At 33.7% G+C, this 24,064-nt stretch overlaps 1 protein-coding gene across 10 annotated transcripts in view; it reads left to right on the forward strand.

The window, feature by feature from the left end:
* The first annotated feature begins 9,293 nt into the window (after positions 1 to 9,293).
* The window catches only part of LOC106172252 (neural cell adhesion molecule 2), a 56,203-nt gene continuing 41,432 nt past the window's right edge, over positions 9,294 to 24,064 (forward strand). For 3 of the 10 annotated variants that reach the window (XM_087001827.1, XM_087001832.1, XM_087001831.1), the window contains exon 1: positions 17,064 to 17,185. The gene's annotated coding sequence lies outside the window, so the exon portion shown is untranslated. Of the gene's footprint in view, positions 9,404 to 9,512; positions 9,591 to 11,202; positions 11,221 to 17,062; positions 17,186 to 24,064 lie in introns of those variants that run through there. The other 7 variants (XM_013552887.2, XM_013552900.2, XM_013552951.2 and 4 more) reach the window with 6 other exon arrangements.

Below are 24,064 nucleotides of genomic sequence, written 5' to 3' on the forward strand. Positions count from 1 at the left end.
GGGGGGGGTGCATATTAAAAGAGCACTGATGGCAATGATAATGGTGGTATAGACAGAGGCTGATAACAGAGGAAAGTACAATCACAAAAATATTCTATGAACTGAAAGCAGTGCATTCCAAAACATATTTAGAAATGAATGTTTTTATGTGACATGAGTGATTTATCATATTCCCATTTAAAAACATACAAAATGATATATATTCATGCATATAAGGAACCGCCAATAAGGTCTGTACTAGTTTCACCTTCTAATTTACTGTAATGATATTGTTCACTATATTACTCAAGGGGGCCTTTATTTTCTCTTAATTGATTGGGATAGGCTGGATTACCGCCACAGTTAACTTCTAGACTACAAAGCATCAGCCAACGGCTATGCCAGTCTCTAAGCTTGCATTGTTAAAACACCATAGTTCCAGAGCCAATTAAGTTTCCCCTCTCCTTTCCTTTCCATTGTACAACATCCAAAAAGTAATATTCTAGCTATTTGCTTAGACTCCTCAGGACCTAGGAGGATTGCTCCCAAGCTGAGAAGGAATTCCTATCTCTAGAAAACAGTAGGATGTGCTATTGAAAACCAAGCAGGATTTTGGGCTTTCTGCTTCCTTTCCACACTGGGCCCTTTCTTTACCTGACAAACAGGTTAATGCAATGCTTAACAAGTTAGGCCATTTGCCCCCTGGGTGATGCACCTGTGCCCCTGTATAAACAGGCCTGATTCAATACCTACCAATGTCTAATTCTATGCCTCCAAATACAACAAATGTGACATCATGTCCAAAAATCTGAACTGATAACTTTGAGAAAACAACTTCTTTGTGGCTTAACAAACATTGGTTATTGACAAGGGGTAAAAGAAAGCAATAACAATTCAAAGTGTGCTGAACTGGACAAAAAAAAATGCACCTTCCATCACTTGGGTTATTACAATATTTTTTGTATGATAAATTCCTTTATAAGTAAAACATACTGGGAATAAGTGGTTGCAAAAAAAAAGTATATACAAGATACATATATAAGAGTCTCTATATATAAATTTTGCCCATTTTCTAAGATGTATAACAAAACATACACAACAACCTTTCATAATCTAATGTATATAACCCTTAATAAACACACATGATCAGTTAACATGTAAAAGTGTTTATCTAAGGCTGTCAAAACTATAGCAGTTGATTAAATACTTTAGGGATGTGAGATTATCAAATTATGCCAAAAACATTATTTTGTCTATTCTGTAACATTATAAAACAGATAGAAATTCATTGCAACAGAAGTCAGCAAGTGACACTAAAATTAAACTTCAATTAAAGCACAAATCAATATAAATGTGGTCAGTAGCAGTGAATAGCAATCCCTTTTAACATGTAAGGTGAAACGAATGAACACCAAAGCAAAATTAATTTCAAGATAAATGGTTTAATAGAAAACAACCAGAGTACTGACAACGGTTTTCCAATAACTCTACTGCAAGTTCACTAATGGAAAGCAAAGAGCAACTAGAGGAAAATAACATCAAGTGCTTTGAATCTTGGTGTGTGAAAAGACTTTTTAAGTATCCGAAATTGAAAAAAAATGACACCAAGTAAAAAACAGCTTGTTCATATAGAATATCAGTTTGGTTGTTCACATAAAATTCCAATTAAGTTATTTGATAAATGAAATTGTAGAAAACAAAGGAAATAAAAGCAGGCAGCAATGGGCTCACTAAAAAAGTATGGAGCTTAATGCATTAAAGATCTCAAGAACCATTGAAAGCTACATGTAACAGAGAAAGGACATCTTTGATCAGCTCAATACATAGCTCTGTGTCCTCAACTCAGGACACAGAATGAAATCTTGGCTACTACACACACACACACACACACACACACACACTATTCCATTATGAAGAACAAAAAATCTAGCTAGCAATAAGAAATAAACAAATAATGATTTTGTGATTTTTGGCAATTTGCCATTCCCATTTATAATTTGATTGAAAATATTCAGCTAGCTGGCTGAAATGAAAATGGTTATTTTGATCCCTCCCATTCTTTACTATCATTCATGAAAAGAAATGCTTTCAGTGGATGTGTAATGACATTTATTTTGCTTGAGGTTACAGAATATGATCTTTTACAAATAAGTCACTCAAAATTTTTTAGTATAAGGGTACTAAATAAATTTACTATCATATCAAGTAGCATGTAAATGCATCTGACCTTTGATAATAATTTTCTTAAAATGGAAGGCTTCAACATATCTGAAACAAACGCGCTGTGAATAATCTAACAAGTATTTAAAAATTCTATTTTTAGTCTACTTTCCTTTTTTTATGTTAAAACATGTTTCATGCTTATGCATTTACTTCAAGATGTGGGAAGAAACAATGGTGGCTACATTTTCAACATTGTGGTTTTACAAAAAAAAAAAAAAAAAAAGAAGTAAATCGTGAAATGAATGTGTTGGAGATATAAATAGAACACTGGGTGATGATTAAATTAATTTACAAAACAACATGACAGCTTAATGGTTTTAAATGCAATTTTGTCATGTTTACTCCTTTTTAACTCAAGCAGAACAGTAGTGTTATTCTGAACTTTATGTTTACATTCAAAACCATTTTTCATTTACATATAATGCCACTGCACAATAGTCATGCCAATACTAAGATGTTGTGCATGTCAATAATTCTTGAGATGTTTACCATAAAATCCATTACATCCTTTAGCAAAAATGCACTGTTATTTTTAACAGTCAAGCTGATATCTTAAGAACTTACAGTCAAGTATAAGCTTCTAATTTAAGGGCATGTTCTTCGTAAAATAAACAAGAAAAATATAGAACAATAGAACAGAAAAAGTGCCCTGTCCCTTTTTATTCAACGACATTAAGTTGTCAGTTAATATCACTAATTGGGGAAAAAACTTTGCTAGGTTGCATGATATCAATATATTACTCAATATGTCTCTTTTTCATACAGGAAATTGATTACAAACTTGCAAAACTAAATTAGATGCCCTTCCTACTTTACCAAAGATGTACAGTAGAAAAAAGATCGTGGTTCAATGATTTAAGGGAACCAGTATCTGTGTGTCTAACATGTTATCTTGATTCAACAAAAACACAGTACCCATTTCTGTACCTAGCTAAAGAAAAGAAGAAAGAAGAAGAGTTTTTTTTTCACTTAAAAGAACATGAAAGGCTATCTACACTGCAGAAAACATGATGTTATCATGCACTATCCATTTAAGAGTTTCCACACTTGTGATTCCACACTCTAAAGCTTTTGCTTGATGTTCCTTTTATGTTTCTAAATGTGTGCTGAGTGAAATAATGTTGTCATGGAAAAGCAAATAAACTCAATATGAATTTTTGTATGCATGGACTGTACAATTTCTGGGGGAGGGGAGGGGGGTCTGGTTTCAGCCTTACCAAGATAGATTATTAATGCAGAATGTAGCTAGTACAACTTTTTATCCTATTATACAGTCATTTAAATGTGTGAAGAAGAAATACCCAGGGAAATCTGTCCCAAGAAATAACCCTAATCTAAGGTGAAAGTTAAGTGAGGTCTACAGAGAATTGTCTCCATTTAACATGGATACAAAGGATATGTAATTATCCTAATGCACATGCAGTCCACATGCTTAAAATGCCGCAGTAAGAACTAATCATAAAAAAGAGAAATAATTAAGTAAATAAATATGTTTATACATTCCACAATACTCAAGCAGAACTGATATAAAAATTTCAGCTATGTAGACGGGTCATTTTCTAAATTAGAAGGGATCTTTAATAGCTAGAGACATATTGCAATATTTTTTATCTCTAACAAATGGAGTGGGTTCTCATTTTTCTAAATTTTTGGGATAATAAGCATGTCTTTAATATTCATGTGGTAGCCTACTCTCCTTACAATATAACAAAAATATGTGCCATCTGGTTTTAAAATTGAACAACAAACCAGATTACACCCTAGCAATGTACTTAAACTAATACTGATACTACGTCAAAGGTGAAGCCAAACCCGCAAAAACTGTACAGAGTATTGAGCAGAAGGTCGCAGTTGACTGTGTGCACCAATTAGATCAGAAGTCCAAGCTTAAAAAGCACTCAAACTACATCCCATTTTTAAACTGTATTATCTCAGGTTGCTCAAGATATATATCAAAGTAGATCATCTTGATTATGAACTAAATGCAAATAATATCCATAAATATTATTTTGTTATTCACAGGATATTATGACTAAAAATTAATATGGGGAAAATGGAAAGCCAAAGGCATGCTGTGTAGATGCAGAATATTTATAGGAAATATTATTTATTATATACTGCCATTTGCATTGATCATGCAATGTCTATAAAAACATAAAATGGTCAAATCCCCATTTGAAATGCATAACCTAACATTGAACCAATTAACAGATTAACAATAAAAACAACTGGCTTAAAAGGAAACTTGTGTCAATTTTTGTGTCAAGTGCCTTGTCTAAGATCGACTCTTTAAGTGTATTTTACATATACATTTGGTCGTCCCTTTTCAGTATTGCCCATCATTTGTTTTCAGAAAAAAATTAACTTCTGGTTATTCACTAACTCTTTGCATTTATGTATTTTTATCCTGTGATAAAATGCAAAGTCTACAACAGAAAGCATCTAAGACAGCACTGCTTGATATTATAAGAGGCTAGAAAACATGCAAGAATCCACAAACTTTTTATATCAATGAAGGCAAAACTTTTATCTGTCTGGAAAGTTGTCTTGGAAAGCAATACAAAAGTAACATCCAAAGCAAAGTGAATAAGTACTATTATGCTAAAGGCTGTGATTCTGCACATCTTTAGAGAAAACGAACAGAAAAATATACATGCAAATATACCAATGCAATTAACATACATGCATCAGCCCAATCCACATACAATGTAATTCTAAGGTTGCATTCACATGAAAAATCTATTTTCTAAAAATCTATTTGTGGTATCTTGTGATCATGGTCTGTGCCCTGAATACCCTGCGGCGTAATTACTGGCAGCGCCGAGAATTAATTACAGCTTTGAAAGTAACTGGCTCGCACTGCCCGTAATTATGCCATGGGGTATTCAGGGCACAGACCGTGATCACAAGATACCACAAATAGATTTTTAGATTATTAGAAAATAGATTTTTCATGTGAACAGAGCCTAAGTACCACCACTTTTTAAAACCATTTGAATAAAAAATAGAAACCCTCTTATTCACATAACCTCATACATCATCCTTGCTTTATCTAAGTTATGTCAGATAGTGACTGAAAAATTAATTTTCTAAATGGGACTGAATGGCATTAGGCAACAGCACAAAATATAAACAGATTAGATAAGTCATTTAATGAAAGGCAGCAAAATATCACATGTATATTTCATCAATTTCTGTTTTGTTGTAAGCTGCTTTTCATAAAGAAGAGTACTGTTTTTGCATTCTGGGAGTGTAGTAACCATATGATACTACATGTTTGCATTAGAACCTAACAACTTTTAAAAGGACAATAACTTAATTTGAAGAGTGACTAGACATAAATAATCATGTATTTACACTTGAATTTACTTGTGTAATATTTCTTAACTAGAAAAAAATCAATTTCTTTCCTGTCTCTTCATTTAATTGATTTGAGTTTTATTTGGTCTGGTCTGGAGAATTATTTGTGTACAGAAGGCATAACAGTGATGCAATTATTGGAAATGTGTTCCTGTCTGCTGCTTGCTGGGTTAACAAGATCAGCAGGTGCTCTTTTAGAACTGCAGTAAAAATATATCTTCATGTATTTGTTGCATGGTGCTTGTTTCATTCTACACAGTTCATCATGCCTCTGAGCACTTACAATCAGATTATGAATGTTCATGTGTGTGTGTGTGTGTGTGTGTGTGTGTGTGTGTGTGTGTGAGAGAGAGAGAGAGAGAGAGAGAGAGAGAGAGAGAGAGATGGAGTAAACGTGTTTCCATATTTGTGACAAAAGAATTGAAGAATCGATTGATTGGTAGGCTAAGCTGGTTGGTATGTTGGTTGGTATTTGACTAAATGACCATACACTCTGTAAACTGCATAAAAAATTATGCTTGAATCATTAAAATGTCCAACTCTCGAAACTTCACATCAGTTAGGACAACTTTTCAGGTTAGAGATTTTTTAATCAATCATCTGCACAAAGCCATATTTATATATATGTGCAGTAAAAGAGATTATTCACAAATATACATGTATACATGTTACCTTGTAAGTGATTTGTTAACTTACCTTGAGATAACACGCAGAAATGTTGTTCCATATGTACTTACACAACTAAACATATTTCTAATAAAGAACAAGTTGACATAGTGATCAGAAAGTTGTGTAACATCAGTGAAGACGAATGTATGCACGGGTAAAGAATATTGTATAAAACAAACAAAATGTCTATAATTACTATTTGTGATTCATCAAATGATTTCAATGGAACAATTCTCTATAAATGTGAAAATATATCTGTTACTCATTCATTTCATATTTGTATTCTGAAAATTGTGACTTGTGTTCAAAAAAGTTTTAATTAAAGGTCAAATCATTAACTATAATCACAACATGTGCAATCAGCTAGTTACAATATATGAACAGCTTCCTAATCAAATCCACTTTCAGCATTACACGCAATGCAAACAAATAAAAAATGGATGATATACCTTAGGAACAGGTGTCTGCCATTTATTGTTACTGATGCTCTAATTATGAGTCTTTGGTTAATGCAAACAAAATGTAAAACTGCTTAGTGATCCACAGAAGTTTGGAACATGGCCACAGCACCCAGACGTATACTAGCACAACTAGACATTAGAAAGCTACTGCCCAAAATAAAAAGGGGGGGGGGGGGCTTGCCAGAGACACCAACAGATGACAAAGACTTGGAGCAAGCCATTTGTGAAAAATTCTTTAAATTTATTCAATAAATTGATTGAACACTTATAAACCTTTGGTAAATACTAGCTAGTATACAACCACATACGACATTGTATACAGTCTATGCCAATTCTCATCCCATTCCATCTTTTGAGAAGCCAGTCAAACTGCGGTCAGCTCTATGTAATGAAGGTTCTCTATTACCCCATTCCCACAGATTTTAGATTGATCTATCCCTGTGGGGAGTCTCACTAGAATACTGTCAGCTTAGTCGGCTTAAGCGTCTGTCCCGGCTTCTAAAAGCTGTAAAGGGGGAATTTAACTGTTGTGCGCGCTCGGCTGACTGCAATTTAGTGTGAACCTCCAGGTAGTTAGGTCTATCCGGCTGGATCGATCTAAATCTTTGGGAATGCACTCTATGACTGCCTATGTTGACTTTATAATTGCACGTCCTACAAAGACTGAGAAAGCTTCACCCATCTTCAGTGAAAGACACCTTAAGCGTCTGCCATTAAAAGTGTCTTTAGAACGTTTGTTTCATTATTTAAAGCCCTGTGCCTAAAAAGTCCACACAAATTTCTTTTCTATGTGTCAGTTCAGTTTATTAATATAGATATGTAATAAGTATCTACACTGCAACTGACAAGATTTGAAGAACAGTTTTCTGGCCAGAATTTTAAGTGCATGATTTATGTGCCCATGTACAATGATCAAAAATACTCTCTGGAATGGAAGATAAAAATATCTCACCCCAGCCTATAACTAATCAATGTTCTATCACTCTTCATTAATGAATCTAATTTTCAGTGCAGATCTCTATTTTGAGAAAACATTTCTCTATCTTCATTTGAATCATCCCAATGCCCATCTGGAGTTCCCAAATTTCTTTGAAGTCAAAACCAGTTCAGAAGATAACAAAATGACATTTCAACTCGGACAGCTTTCTATCTTCTAACAGCTTTCAGCGTCTACCATGATCTATTTAATTTGTATACTCTTGTGAACTAGGGCCCTGTTCAGCATATATATATATATATATATATATATATATATATATATATATATATAACCCCTTAAAAGACAAAAATAAAAGTTTGCCTGAAAAGCAATATCTGCATCTAAACAAGAGCAATTAAAAATGTAACAAAAGAGCATCTATGGAAGATTACTTCAACATGTTTGTATCTCAACTGATATTTTGTTTTTTATTAAGAAATGGAAAATGTAATAATGCATGATACAATTTTATGGCAAAAAGGGATCTGACTTACATTTGTAAGCTTACCTCACATTTTTTATTCATCAGTAAAATATTCATGTAGTCTGAGCATGCCTGGCAGATACAAGAGTAGCTTATGCACTTATCATATCTCACCTCCACAAAGAAAAAAAAAGTTTGATATAACAAATTGATTTTTGTGCTATAATATGTTGGGTAGGTGAAGTCCAACCAACTGCACAGATTTATCCTAAGGAAATTCAAGTGTTCGAATCAAAATATCAAATGAAGAATGAAATCTTAGCGAATGAAATTAGTAAAGTGACCATTTTTTTGTCACAACATTCCAGCTATTTTGTAAATGTTGTTCAGTGTATGCTTATTTCTCTTCTACGAAAGCATACCAAACATTGAATTTAAGTTGGGTGTCACATTGTGAAATTCAGTGTGAGAATCCACACCTTAACCTGACTTCAGAAACATGATTTTATCCACTTGAGGCATGAAACAGTTACACTAGATATAGCACGAATAAAGAACTGAAGAAAGTTGTCTGACAAACCCTGACCACTGCTGTTTTTGTAGGCAAAATGTAACAAACATGGGTGATGCAAGAGTGGAAACTGGCTGTTTGCTTTACCACATATCCTTTCCATTCCTGAGACAAAGAACAATACATGAAAGTCACCCACAAAAGATCCCCGTGTTTTTCAATAACACAGGGTATCAAAGAATGTTTAATACAGTGTAATTTTAGTTAATGCAATACTAAAGCAAGCTCATTAAATCTGTCTGGTATAGAGTAACCCAAGAAGGCAATAAATGCAAATTCTCCTTTTTGAATGTCGGTGTTTATCAGCGTGTAACTCACAATACCAGAAACATGAGCCAGTTCAATGCAAAAACAGCATAATTGTGTCATAAAAATACCATGTGCCTATAAAATCTTTCCATTCCATTTCATCCAAACAGAAGCATGTAATAGCTTCAAAGGTCCATTTGCGAAATTTGCTTATGTGCAATTTACTTTATTTTCATAATGTTTTGAATTAAAATTCTCATTCAATGTGTGTATGAACTGTGAGATTTTCAGTTTTGGGTGGCATAGGAATCTGTGCACACATTGAGGTCCTTATATTTTTCTTTCCACAAAAAGCTCTGTAAATTCAAAATTGCTCCCATGACCCTGGCAGATCCTTCTGTGACTACTCACACTTCTTGTTGGATCAACAAATCCAAGCTCCATGTTTTGACAGTGCAGGAAAAACACACAAATTTTCAAAAAGGCAGGTAAGCAGAAATGAGAAAATAGACTCAAAAATAACTCAGTTCAGTAAACACACAACAACAGTGCCTTTCTTTGATTTTTCACAATAAACACCCTATGTGTGTCATGAGTATTCATTCACTGCAGACAACGAAGTCCCCATGTGTGTGAGCAAGTGAGCGGGAAAAATCTGAACCACATCATTCACAGGTAAGATATCATTTTTGCATCATAAAGCATTCCATCACCTCAGGAATAGACGATTAATGACATAATTGTGTGTAAAAATGCAATAAACTCAGAGAGTGGTAGTTCTCTAGTGGCTTAGTAAGGAGAAGATTGCATTGTACAATTAACCCACTTCATTCAGTACTGTAGCTAATCGCTAGAACTCACTCTGTATTTAATATATTTACAGTACATGTATCATAACTTGAATTTAAAATACTAGAAACATTTGTATGATATAGGCATACATATCCTTAATCAAAGATATTTAATTATAAACTATATAAAAACAAAAATATCATAGCATTTAGAATTTGTTAGAAGATTGTGCAATTCTTCTCTTCCAGCACTAAAGTTATACATGAAAATGTAACACTATGTATACCTAAAATGTGTTATGTGAAAATTATCTCAGATTGTAGAAAAAGATAACTATCACTGGGAAAATTAGACCATTCTGACAGATCTAAGCAGGTAACTGAGAGGTAAAAGCTGGGGCAACTCACTCAACTTTTTATTGTCCACTGCAGGAACACCCTGGGGTCTTAGCAAACCTGATGGTCTAACCCCTGCTCAGACAAATGCAAAAGAAATGCTTTGGTAACGTGAGATGACAATTGTTCCCACAGAACTACAGCCAATATCAAAAACTATTATCAAGTGTGAAACTTGAGAAGGCAAATTATTTCTCCCTTTCAAATTCACTCAAAAAGATCATGTTGCAAAAGAACAATTCTATAAGATTTCTAGGCTAATTAGAACATCCAGTCTATTTAAGAGAGTTGTAAAGAAAGGGTCGTATCTAATTCACAGACAGAATTTGATAAACCATTGAACTTGGGCACCTTTGGGGAATGGACAAAGATAGACCTGCCAATTCAGTTTACCTTCGGTTTATTAAATTTATTGATGTCTTCTTTTTAAAGATTTTAACCCAATAACCCCAAATTGGCACTTGTTAAGCCAATGGATTTTCAAAGAAAATCACACAATATTGGATAATTTTTTTTATCTCCTATTAAGTATGCCTGCATGAAAGGTCATGGAAATGAAGAAAGGAAAAGCATAATGGTTTCTACAATACATGACATATCTACACACGTAACCATCTATAACATCAGCAGATCATAAAATATTCAGCCATGCCTCATTGTTTTTAACTACACATTCAATGCATGCAAAATACTTCTTTTACTCTATAGATGCCGAACAAACAAACCTACACGGCTCCATCAATCTTAATTGCTAAAACTGTAGAATGCATTTCTCATTGATTGATATTAGGATATGACCCCTAAACAATCCTTAAGTCTACATTGTGCAACAACAATTATGGCATTAATACTCTGCATGCCGAAATCAGAATATCAAATAACTTTATCAAGCGTGTTTTTGTGATTGTTAATGATTTTCATTGGTTCAGGATCAATTCTCCATTGTCTTCTTTTGCTGTCCTGGTACAAGTTCTATTCAGCTCATTACACTTATAAAGTGTTAGCAGAAATTGGTTTTTCATTACTACCTAATCAAATTTTGCGAAAAACTGATATTTTTTCTATATGTTGGAATGCTTTATGGCTTACTGATTTACTTGTATCACAGGGAACTACAGGTAAGAAATCTGGTTAGAAAGAGAAACTGTAAATCAATAATTACCCATAAGTAAGTTAACACAGACTGTAATTGGGTAAAATATTCTTTTTCAGAAAAAAAAAACTTAACAAAACAGCAATATGCTACATAATGCATAAGTTGTAATGAAACACTAGCCATAATAGAGAAAAATGTGTACACATATTTACTGTTGTTAAAAAATCTGCATATGACAATGTGCATTTGGCACAGCATTGTGAAATTCAAATATTGGTCAATGTGAAGTGAAAGATAAGAATGGGACATATTTGAGACCTTACATAAACATTGTTACAAGCAATAGCTGATGCAGCACCATGTATTCCAAATCAAATTAGCCTTCATTATTAACATTATGTCAATATTGATTGATTGCTAAAATTCAGAATTTGACTTACGAAATGTGTCACGAATATTCATATGTGTAGATCTATTTCAAAAGAATATGACTTGTGTTGCAACTAGGAGGTTTTCATTTATCATAATATGTACTGTTAGCAAAGCATGTCCAAATGATTAACATCTTAGGAATGGCAATTATGTCAATGATTTTCATCTTAATTACTGCAAAATGCTGGTATATCAGGATAACAGCCAGTCTAATTTTGATACAAATTTAAAGTGTAACTACTACAAGTGAAGCTGAAATTGTTTCAGAAGACAAAAGACGTAACCTAAAAATCATTGTTTCATCTATGTGAAAATATGATGCTGAAAGGCAGGAAGGGAAGGGGGGGGGGGGGGGGGGAGGGGGCAGCATCCAATTTGTAGAAGTAAAGATGCATGAAGATGAAAGCCCATGCTGCTTGTGTTTCCTTAATCCATGCAGAGCCCTCTATTTGCTGGGCTACCTGGAGCATGCCAGCATATATTACACACAGCAGGGAGCCACTGGCACATACCTAGCCAATAGATCCATACAAGCAGGCATCATTACCTGCTTAATGTATATCCAACTGATTGAGTAAGATCATTTACTTTCCGCCCACATTTCCATATCTATATCTATGCATGGTCTCTTGATCCATAAATGCTTGGCCAATTGTATTAACTCTTCTTTAAAGACTGCTTCTCTCTTTGGTTGTCTTCATATTGAGAGGAAATGATAAAACTATAGCTACTGGTGTTTTCTTATAAAAAAGGAACAAGAAGAATTCCGTGTCTGTTTTTTTTTTCTATCATGTTAGCAGTGGAAAGAACCTTTACAACAGAGATTTGTATCTGTAGTTTTCATGACTATTTTAAAAATATTTATAGCATAAGTTTTGTGACTTTTGTTTCCCCCCAGGACATATTTGTTGCAAGAAATACTCTTAAGTTAAGGGTCCTTTTAGTCAGGTAATGTTTTCCAGAGACTGATCAGTTATTAATTGTATCATAAAAAAAATAAAAAGAGTTCAAATCTTGGTCAAGAAAAGATCCAAAAATAAATGATTGAACAGGTCAATGTGGCACCTACTTCCATCTAGTTGTTGTTTTATTTATAAACTGATATACATGACCCATTGATCTCTAAGTTATATTGAAATCTTTAATTATCTAACAAATTATATTTGTCTATATTACAAACCAAATGTGATAAGAAGACATTTCTAAATAGAGAGAAAAATGTACCAAAATCACAACTTTTTTGAAGTGTGGTCCACTCCCCTTAGAGTGAATTAATGCACCTTTGCTTTTTTTTCTGTCAATCTTCTAATCAATTAAAGGGACAGCATTAAGTACATTGTGCCTACTCCATGGACATTTTGAAGTAAGTGATAATTAAATCAGATACAATATTGCACCACTATATGCCAGGAAATGGGTAACAAAATCTGTACTGAACAAAATATAATGTCCAGTTGATTGATCAAGGACTATTCTTTTGGCAATGGTATAGTTATAAACTGAAAGTGGCAACAAAGGCCTTAATGATGCATGTACACACCTGGAGACAAACCTGAAGACTCCAGTAGTATATTAATTTCCCGGCAACATGCACTTTTTGGATTACCCCCAAGCTGGAAGCATGTTCGGTCTTGTGCACTAGTTAGCATGCAGATCTCGCGACAATTGAGGCAAAGGAGCGTCCAACAGGCAGGCCTAGCCTCCATCAATCAATAGAAAAATGCCTTGGAGACTAATAATTATCCCGAATATTGGAATAAAACACTAACGTCAATTCCCAAAGTGGCAGTTCAGTGCAAAAACTGCACAGAAGCCTTGTATGTACTTGGTTTGGCTCCGTAATTCAACCTGACAAGCCTAGACCCTTCAATAGTTAAATTGGTACTACAACAAAAATTGACTGTGTCCTTGGTGCCGCTGTATACTAGATGCTTCTTCACACTAAATATCTTGCTAAATCAAGTTAAAGTCCCATCAAATTCACATGTGGCATCCTGTCAATATTAAATGGGAACTGTTGTAACTTACAGCACCAGACTAAGACAAGATAGCAATCTCTACCCAGTGATTCCCATCCCATCACCCAGAAACTATTGACAAAACTTGAGAAATAATTAGTTCAACAGTCTAATATCACATATTCATAAACTTTACCTAACCTTAATTATCAAGCTCTTCCTGCAGTTGATTTTAGTAGCTGACTGGCAAATTGTATATTTTTATGGCATTTACACAATAATGGATAAGGAAAATTAGGTTTCAATTGAATATCAGATAGTTGAAACCTCAGCCTGTTTTTAAGTCCAGTCAATTAAGCAGAAGGCGTTATGTGCAGTAAATTGAGCTTGTTAAAAAGTGCCAGAGAGTCTAACACGGAATGATTTCGACTAAAGAAGGATCAATAATACAAGTGCTCATCAGGACTTTATAAACTTATTGCATAAGTTTTCAAACCTGTTTAATAGGAGTCCTACTACAACTGCTATACAACTTTCAAACATAATCTTACACCATTTTTTGAATTTTTTTTTTGTAACATTCAAACTGCAAAGGAACCTCAGTAGTATAAATTATTTGCCTTAGACAAGTTAGGGTATCTCATTCTTTAGTCTTTTTCCAAAATGTTTTTAATTATCTCCCCCTTATGATAAGTGTTCTAGCTACTTTTCCTTGTGCCCAACTCTCTCTCACACATATACCCACCTTTTCTTTATTTTAGTATTTCTTTGTGAATAAACATAAAATACCCAAATCCAAACCCAGATTCAATACTAAATCAAAGCATCATTTTACTGAAATAGATATTTTCTATTAAGTCAATAGGTGGTTTAAAATGGTAATGTCCCAGGTATATCTTTGGTGTCAGACATGTATCCCCTAGGTTAGACAAGAAAACTGACACAATTATCTCTGATTATGTAAAGAAAGCAGCTTCAGCAGCAAGGTGCTGCTGGGGATGAGACTAGCTATGTCTAGGTCTTACATAATGTTTGCATATATAAACACTTGATGTACTCTACTCTTAGGATTGCTCTACTACAAGTGCTGAACTTGCTTTAGGCAACCAAAAATACATGTAGGCTGATGCAGCCGAGGAGGAAAAATGTGCACTTATTTCAAGTCAATGCATGGGGTAATGCAATCAACTAATTCCCATTAAATCATCTGCAGGTTAATAAGATAAAGTAGCTTAAGTATTACTGTGCAAACTTCATTTGACAAATTTAGGTATTTGCAGCTGGCATATATTTGGTATAAATAATGACTATATTGTACTGCAGTATGTGAATACTTCATCAGCAACAATGTCCATTATAAACTTTCATGCCCATTTCAAACCACTTTTGATATGAAAAGGAGGAAATGGGCACATTGCCACTAGGTGTGACCCTAAGGGTAGTGATTGTGAAATGTTATAATTTACCTGAATTAAGGGTGATGTAGAAGGGATGGCAGATAAAGCACACACATGTAGATCAGAAATTAGCTCTAAATAGAACACGGATCAACAAGAAAAACAGCCCTTTTAGTATCTCACTTTGTTTAATGACCCAGTGGAGCAATCTCCTAATAATAGTGTGATTCCACAAAAACACTGGCTGATGAAACACTGCCAGGCACCAGCTGTGAAAGTCGGTGTATCAGCCAACTACTGTATATCACAAACATGTATTATGAAGCAGTCTCATAAAATTGGTACTAACTGTTCAGTGCATCATATCTTTTTCTAAAAATACAGTTCATTAATTATCATCTTAACAAGCATTTCATTTAGGTAATACTTTTAATGTATTTTTATTATGAGCCCTAGATTTAAATTGGGATTAAATTTAAAAGATAAAAATTGAAATTACGAAGTATTTTAAATGAGCTAAGCGATACTGACAGTTTACATTTTTAACAGCCAGGTGCTCCAAAAGTTCAGCACAACAACCTGTTCCTAGAATTAAGTGGAGATCTAGCAGCTAAGACAGGACAAGACACTAAATATGTGGCAGTCTAATTTCATGCTTTGCCACCTGTATCTGTCAATAAAATACAATTTTACTGGATCTCCAGATCTGTGAACTGCTATTTTCATAAAAATATGATTAGGGAATATAGCACAGCAGGTCTCATTATGTTAATTAAAAATAAATATTTCCTCCTACAGCCCCTGTGTGTATATGCTGTTGTTTTATAGATCTTTTGCAAATGACGTCATTTGCTTGCCTCCCATATGACTGGATGCCAAAATGGTTCAGGTGATCAAATTGTACATGTATATGCAGCCAAAGAGGTTATAGAGAGTTGGAATTCATTGTTTTCTGAAAGTATATGGACTATTCTTTGTGACTTCTTAAAAGGTATTAGAAAGGATGGTTAGGACTGGGTCTTCATATTTGTTCTAAGTGAAAATACAAACTAAAACACTATATAACTGCTAATCCCCGGCCTGCTTCTGAGTCTGTCCAGAAGGTAGGATTAGTGACATTGATACCAAATATCTATAGAATCAATATTTTTTCAGTAAAGAAAATTACTTTAACTTCAACTTAATCAATGACCTCACAGAGCACGTTTCCATTGTAGAACATAATTCTCAATTCTCTGGTGGGACAAATTAAATGACAAAATTAAAAATTAAGCTACAAGCTTTATCAGAAAATCTGGAAACATCCATGGTTGCAGTATAATCAATTTGTTACTCAAAAACCTTATCAAATTAATTGGCCCATTTTTCACAAACTCATTAATGAAGATAATCTGCAGTCCCCATTTCACTTAGAATAATGAAATGAAATTCCAAACCACAGAAAAGTTGGTAACATCTCTTGACACCCAAGATTTAATTAAGGATTAAGTCCCCATTTTAGCAATTGTCTGCCAGCGCTGTTAGCACTGATAGTAATTGTAAAAGTTTATCAAAGTTTCTTTACAACCATGGAGTGCGCACAATCAGTACTTTCAACATTGTATTGTTCCTACGTGCAGGAAACAAAATGACCATTCTTTAGTTCATTCTACATTGTATGCCATCCACTATCTTGATTGCTTTCTTTATGAGAGCACAAACAAATTGGGATGACAAGATCTTAATGAAATTGTAGGGTAGTCTTTTAAATCATTTCAGGGGGCATCTCACAAAAAATAGTGAATTTTGCTTACTCCAGTCTGCACATAAAAATACCCTTTTTGGTCATATATGACATGTAAATCCACTTTAAGAGTCTCCTAAGTGTGTGAATTGCAACTGTTACCCCTACAAAGAATAAATCCCTTTATGTCACAGTGACATTAAACTTTTATAAAAATCAATGATTAATCAAACTGGATAATGCAATCAAATATTTATAATTGTTTTGTGGTGCAGATGAAAACAGACTGACATCAAATAATAACATTCTAAAACAACAAAGTGTCTTTTTCTGTAGAAGGTTTGAGATGGTCCCTTAGTGTTCTGGATAACCAAAGTTAAGTTCAGAAGCAATTGAGTCAGTAGTTGATGTGCAGAAGGCAGGATAGCAGTAATGCACAGAACAGGTAGGAGCCCGACACCTTTGGTATAGACTGAGGCAAGTAAGTTTTATTAAGCACTATGCACATTATTTTCTTGAAAAAGACTTTTACTCTATATAAAAAGTGTTTAGGTTCATTTCTGAAATCTGGATCTTTAGCCAGTAAATTTCAATGCCAAGGAATTGTTGCAGTACAGGAACAAGCTTTAACATGAAAAAAATTGACTTAAAAACCTTTTTCTCTCAAACAGAAACAATTCAGATCATCACCAATCTTAAATATCCATTTAAATGAAGGCGTGCTGACCTCTAAAATGAAATGAAAAGAAATGAGATGACAAAAAGTGGTGAAAAGATGTTTGACAGTCAAAGAGCAGCTGATATCCTTTTGTCAATGTGGGATCATTGGGAATAGTGATTTTCTGTAAGGCATTGATTTCTCAAGACAGATTGAGCTCTTGAGGGCATTGTTTTGACATGTGTCACAAGGAATCTCCAGAAATTCAATCTTTTCTATAGAGATAGGTTAGCCTGGGTGATTTTTCTAGATAAAGTTTTTTCTTTTTTAATTATCATTCGACTGTATGTCATATGAAATGATTATGCACAAAATAAATGACTTTCTAATAGGGGGCATCAAATGGGTAAGAAAGATTGATTTGGTGGATGAAAAGGTGTTACTGCAGAAAGAAAGATTAAGTAAAAATAGTATTTTCCCTGAGGAAAGCTTTATTAACTTATGTACTGCCTAGTTTTGCCAAAAGAGATATCAATATATCAAATATGGGCCATTATAATATTAAAGGATACAGAAATTTCCTTTTCCAATCTTCTCTTTTTCTACCCTATGAAAATGTACTTTTGAATTAACCTTTCTTTCAGCATCAATGATTTATCATCTCAGTATTGAATGCTAATGCAGAAGGGGGCATTTCACTACCAGAAATTCACTTTGTTATATAAGTAACTTATGCCATTGCATGGAAATACAGATCAATTTTAAGCATATATATACATGACGTATCTGTTAAATAGACCATCTTTTTTAATTGTATATGCTTTATTTACAATGTCCACCAGTACTTTACCATAATTCTTAAAAAAGGAAAGAAAAAAGAACAAATCCAAGTTCACTTCTAATTACATGGCCTTCTGATTATTAGCATAATAATTGAAATGAAGCTAACAGCAGTCTTGCACATGATCCACCTGTGCTGATGTCTTAGGGGTAATTAACCCATGTCCTTTCTATCAGTAAGACCCAATTGTTTATTTTCCTTGGAGTTTCGAAATTACATTTATTACATCATCATTAAACAAAATGGTTGCATTCCTTTCTGTTCCATCAAATAAACACCTTCTTTTAGGCTGTCCAGGTGATTCCTTCCAGCGAAAAAGATACTCATAATCCTCAATCTATGCAAAAAATGGTTCTTCTCCAAGACTATTAATAAGATTATTATAAGATCATTAAGTTAATACCCAATCAATATAATTTTCAAAAACGGCGCAAAATCTAACAAAACCAAGCGCAAAATCTAACAAAACCAAGCACAAAACAGCATGCAGACTGTTTTCCTTGTAATCCATCTGAACCCTAGACATGACATCTCATACTAGTGATCTGTTGTCCAGGTGCTACATCGAAAATACAATTACCTAAGCATGTACCACAGTGGCAAGTGCACTGGAGTGAGGAAAGTCAATTCCTAGTACATGATAAGTTACTTAACATTTGTTGAAAGTTAGAAAGGAAAAAGGAGACACAAGCCTTTATCATTTGATGAAATAATTTAAAGTTGGATAATGAGAAATATTGATACAGTCCACAGTATTACTTAGCTGACATCTGTAAGTCAAATGTCTATTGCTAACCATTTTTTTATTGGAAACACAATTAAACTTTATTTGGAATATCATTGCAAGGAGCATTCTATATTTACTTGTGTTTATTTTTGTAAGTATCATAATAGCATAAGTAATAATCCTAGGTATATTAATACTTGTAATAAAAGAAGTGCAATTCTTACAGGTTTCTATCACTACACAGCCAAGTTCAAGTTTTATTAATCATCCCTCAGGTACTTTACAAATGATTTCTTTTCTTGGTTTTCACAATACCTAAATGAAGGTTTCAAAAAACTTTTCAAAAATTCCAAGTACATTTTATTAGTGCAAGGGCTAACAATATTAAGTGAACTGCTGCTTCAATTGCATTTGACTGCCAGTTATCAGCTCATTTACTATCCTAGAAAAATTGGCAAGTTATCAGCACCCTCACTACCTTAGAAAACTCAAGTGATCCATTATATTTGATTCTCAGGGCAGGTTCTATATGCAAACATTCGTAGTAAACAAAATCCACTTTTCCCAGCATTTTTACTGTTTACGCTTCCAATCTGCATTCATTACTACCACTTAGTTCCCAAATGGATCTAATCAACCCAAATGGTTATTAATTTGAGGATAAATCTATTCTTAGACAATATACACATTTACAGAATCTGTATTGTCTTCTTACAAGCAAGGACATACACAAAAAGATGTCATTTAATCAATGAATAACAAAATCTTTAAATCAACACACAGCCCAAATCCTTTTTGTATGATACTAATTTGTGTAAGATTTGAGCACTTGATAGTCTGTTTGCCAATCTACTGATGACCATGACATGCTATTTGGCTGTGCTATTCCATGTTTGATTTCTAGATTAGCGGTGCGTGATTTATCAGTAAGAAGGCATAAATGATATTTGATTAACACCAATTGTATCTATTGAGTATTTATTTTTGTACTTTTATACATAGCTCTTATATAGGTGTTATGTTCAGTATATATAAAACTTGGGGAATAAAATTCTGTGAGGCAAATCTGCATTTCATAAAATAATATATCCACAAATGAAATTTATGTGTGATATTTTTACCATTTATAGTTTTTTCTTTTTCTTCTTTATTCATTTGTCTGGCAGCTTTCAAAAAAAATTGCTGATATTGAGAAGATTTGGGCTTGGGACATGTATAAATATAAGAGATCTTTGTTTTAAGCTCACAGTTTTTAGATTTTGAAATCTGATTTTTTTTTTTTTTTTTTTTGCACTGACATTGATCACAGTACTGCGCCATATCAGACTGTAACAAAACTTAAGTTTCCAAACCCCATACTTGAAGTGCTTGACTTCCCCATGCAAAGCTGTCACCCCAGTTTTATCTCAAAGGTAACCAAGCAAATGGATCTATTTGTCACCATTAAAACACATTACCTGCACTTCAAAATCTCATCACAAATCTTAGAATAACATCTAATCAGCACAGTTCTTTCAACTTTTTTATAGTTATGGAAGGTCATGCTCGGCTCACTTAAATTAAATTGTGTCTATGAATTTCTATGTGTGATACACTAGTCAAATTGATAGTTGTGCCAAATCTGAACTGGGCTTAAGAATCTTAATAAAAGCTCATATTCCCACCCAAGAAGAGAATGGTGTGTTAAATGCCATTTTTAGATAGTTTTAATGTATTTCTTCCACACAAAATAATGCCTCTCAAAATGATGGACTTTAGTGTGCCCACATGCAAAACACACACACACACACACAGAGAGAGAGAGAGAGAGAGAGAGAGAGAGAGAGAAGGAGAGAGAGAGAGCAAGAGATGCATGCAGGTATGTTAAGAAATTCAGTGAAGATGGTATTCAATTCAGGCTCACTCCTGACATCATCACAACCTGGTTCAGATTATCAAAGCATCAATTTGCTCCAGGTCAATCAGTAATCATTACCTATGTCTTTTAGTAGATTTTTTAAAAAAATCAACACATTGATTATCTATCTAATATAATTATTGATCCATAAAATCAAAATACTAATATTATCACTTGGTAGATTTATTTCATGCCAACATGAGAATCATGCTTACATGCAAGTACAAATAATATGATTAAAAATCAGGCACGTATTGGTATCTACTTCAAGACAGAAAGATCTATTCCTAGTGCTGAGCCCTACAAGGCTGTCCGAAGTCCTATTCTAAGCAGGCAGGGTATCAATCGATACTCTTTCACACTATTTCTCCATGCTTGAATACCTGGCATAACCACACCAATTCCAATCCAATCCCTAATTTCATTTGTTACACAAGACCTGTCAGAATAATTCATCACAGCCCTGAAATGCAATTAAGAGAACCACTGAAAATATCAAATTCATGGAAATGTATGCAAATTGAAGGGAATCACAATACTGACTTGACTTATACTATAGTAATTGCATTAAGATACCAGTATTCTTCTCCACACCCAATGAAGTACTGGACTACTGTCAAGTTTGTTTGTTTTACACATTTCCAAATTACTGTCTTGGTGACATTGTGTTTCCAAGAACTTGGTAAATGAACTGATTTCAGTAGATGTATCATCTTATAGTACCAGTAATATTATGCAATATTTTGAATGAATTAATTAATTTTGTGTTGACCACTGTTCAGTTAAAAGGAATTCCATATCTTTTTTCAAAAGAAGATAAATGACAGAAAATTTTGATGAAAACAAACAGTTTAGGTATGTATATCCGCATGCACACTAAAAGGTAGTTTTAGATTGTTTTTAAAACAAGATCAAGTTAATGATGCATGATAGCATACTGGTACCGGCAGCAATAAGCAGCGAAAGGCTTTCACGAATCGTACTTTCTGTTAAGCCTGAATGCTTCAGAAACATATGAGCAACATGGCTGGAGTTTGAGTAAGGTTAATTGTTATGCTGTTCAAAATGTTTGATTTACTTGTGTCATCAATAATATCAATAAGAAAAAATGTATTTAATTGTGGCTAATTTGCATGGCAAGGAGGGAAAGCAGACCACAGTTTTTATTTTATTTTATTTTTGAAAAACATAGTCAGTCAGTGTTAGTACAATCAGGCCTTAACTGCAGTTTAAATTGCCAGTGTGAATGGGGTAATTGTGAATTGATTATTGAACACCAACATAATGTAACCATGCAAAAAAAGGTACAGTTTTAAGGGATTCCCAGAAGTCCAACATCTATTTGAAATGGATTACAAATTATTGTTATTATCAATTATCAGCCATAAAACAATTACCCATGGGCCTTGTGTATCACAGTATATGGCTAAGATGACTCAATACAGTAATTAATTCAATAATCGGTGGTGATAGTATTACCTGGTTCTGTCATGCTGTGCCCATTAAAAAATACAGTCTGTGTCACAGAGTGCCCCGTGGTATCAGCATAGAATTTTGTAATCTATGCTGAAATGCTAGTATAATCCATCATTCTGTCATTGTGAATTCACTTGCCATCAGATATATCTAATTTTAAAACCATCACCATTAAGTCAAATCATATAACTTTTAATGAATGGGCAAATCTGGGTATCGAAATGTATTGTTGTCTCTTTACATGGGAGATCTCCTCCACTTCATACTACAGGGGGGCAGGGCAGAGGAAGAGAGGGGAAAGAAAGATACTTGGACCCTTAACACTGGCTACTGAACTGCTATAAAATGTTACACTGAGATCCAATAGTTTTCGATTCTTTAATATGCCCCTCTTTACCTAGGTGCCAATAAATCTCATCCACAATTTTATTTCATATAAAAAGAAATCACCCACTTAACAGCCTTCTTAAATCTCTTGAGTGGTGGCAGTCTGGCCTATTTAGCTCTCTAATGATCCCCTGGGCCCCAAGATATTGCTTCTAAGATATGACAAACCTTTGTCCATCCCCTCAAACACATCATTCTATCTAACAGTATTGATTTGGGTTTCTTCTCCATGCTACCTACTGTTAAAAACACAATACATGTGAATTCAACGAAGAAAATGGTAGGTCTGTTATATGGAGAAAAAAGCAAAGAAATAGCCAATAATAATAAAAACACCATCAGCCTAAAAACGAAAATGGTAGGTCTGTTATATGGCGAAAAAAGCAAAGAAATAGCCAATAATAATAAAAACACCATCAGCCTAAAAACTAATTTTTGTATGTGTGCCCTTGTTTAAAAAAGAATCAGGAATAATTTTCCTTTTCTTTGAGAAAAAGTTTTATAAAAGAGCAAGTATCCAACACAGTTCATTTATATCAAAATAAAAAATTTCCTCATAAATCTCAAGTACCATAATATGAAAAACTTCAAGACTTTTCTACCAAGATCATTGTAATAAATCCTTATATGGAGTATAAATTTCCCCCAGCTTTCAGATTAGGCATCAAAAGAACTAAAACATTAACATTACTGTCCTAATGACCCTAACAATTGAAAATGACTAATGTTTTTCCTACTGTTAGTCACATTGAGACCTTGGTTTGCATGTGGTGCAACTATTAGTTGGAAACTACTCGGGAGTCTGACTATAGATGGTGACAACATCTATACATCTAACGAGTAACTATACACTGCTTACTGATGAGAAGAGCTATAAGCTAAAACAGTGATTGCTAAATAAGAAGCTTGATGGAGCGCACTTATACATTTGAAAACACCATGCAGACCCTTGGACAATCATGTAGTTAAAAACCATCATACAAAATTTAAATATATTTGAAATGATAAAGGACCTGCATTTGTGCAAGAGTTTACTGCCATCAAAATAAATAAGATAACAGCAATTCACCAGCATGTCAAATAAAGATAAGACATCATGATGAATCTTATATAGTTTCATAATAACTGTCCAAAATGAGGAATCATGCAATGATCATGCAAGCTGTACTTGTGACACTAAATCCAAGTTCTTCCCTGTGGGAGTGATTTGAGTTGCAACTTGCTAGTGCATTTTTTTTACATCATGGACTCTGTAACACACTGTATCTTCAAGATCATTAGACCATGAAATCAATCTCAAATCTGATAGGATGTAGTATTGATGATTTATTTCCCCCAAGGGAAGTATTTTAAAAACTTTAAAATTTTTG

Source organism: Lingula anatina, chromosome 1, assembly GCF_051362555.1.
Source record: "Lingula anatina isolate TDL-2025a chromosome 1, LinAna3.0, whole genome shotgun sequence".
NCBI classification, from domain to species: domain Eukaryota; kingdom Metazoa; phylum Brachiopoda; class Lingulata; order Lingulida; family Lingulidae; genus Lingula; species Lingula anatina.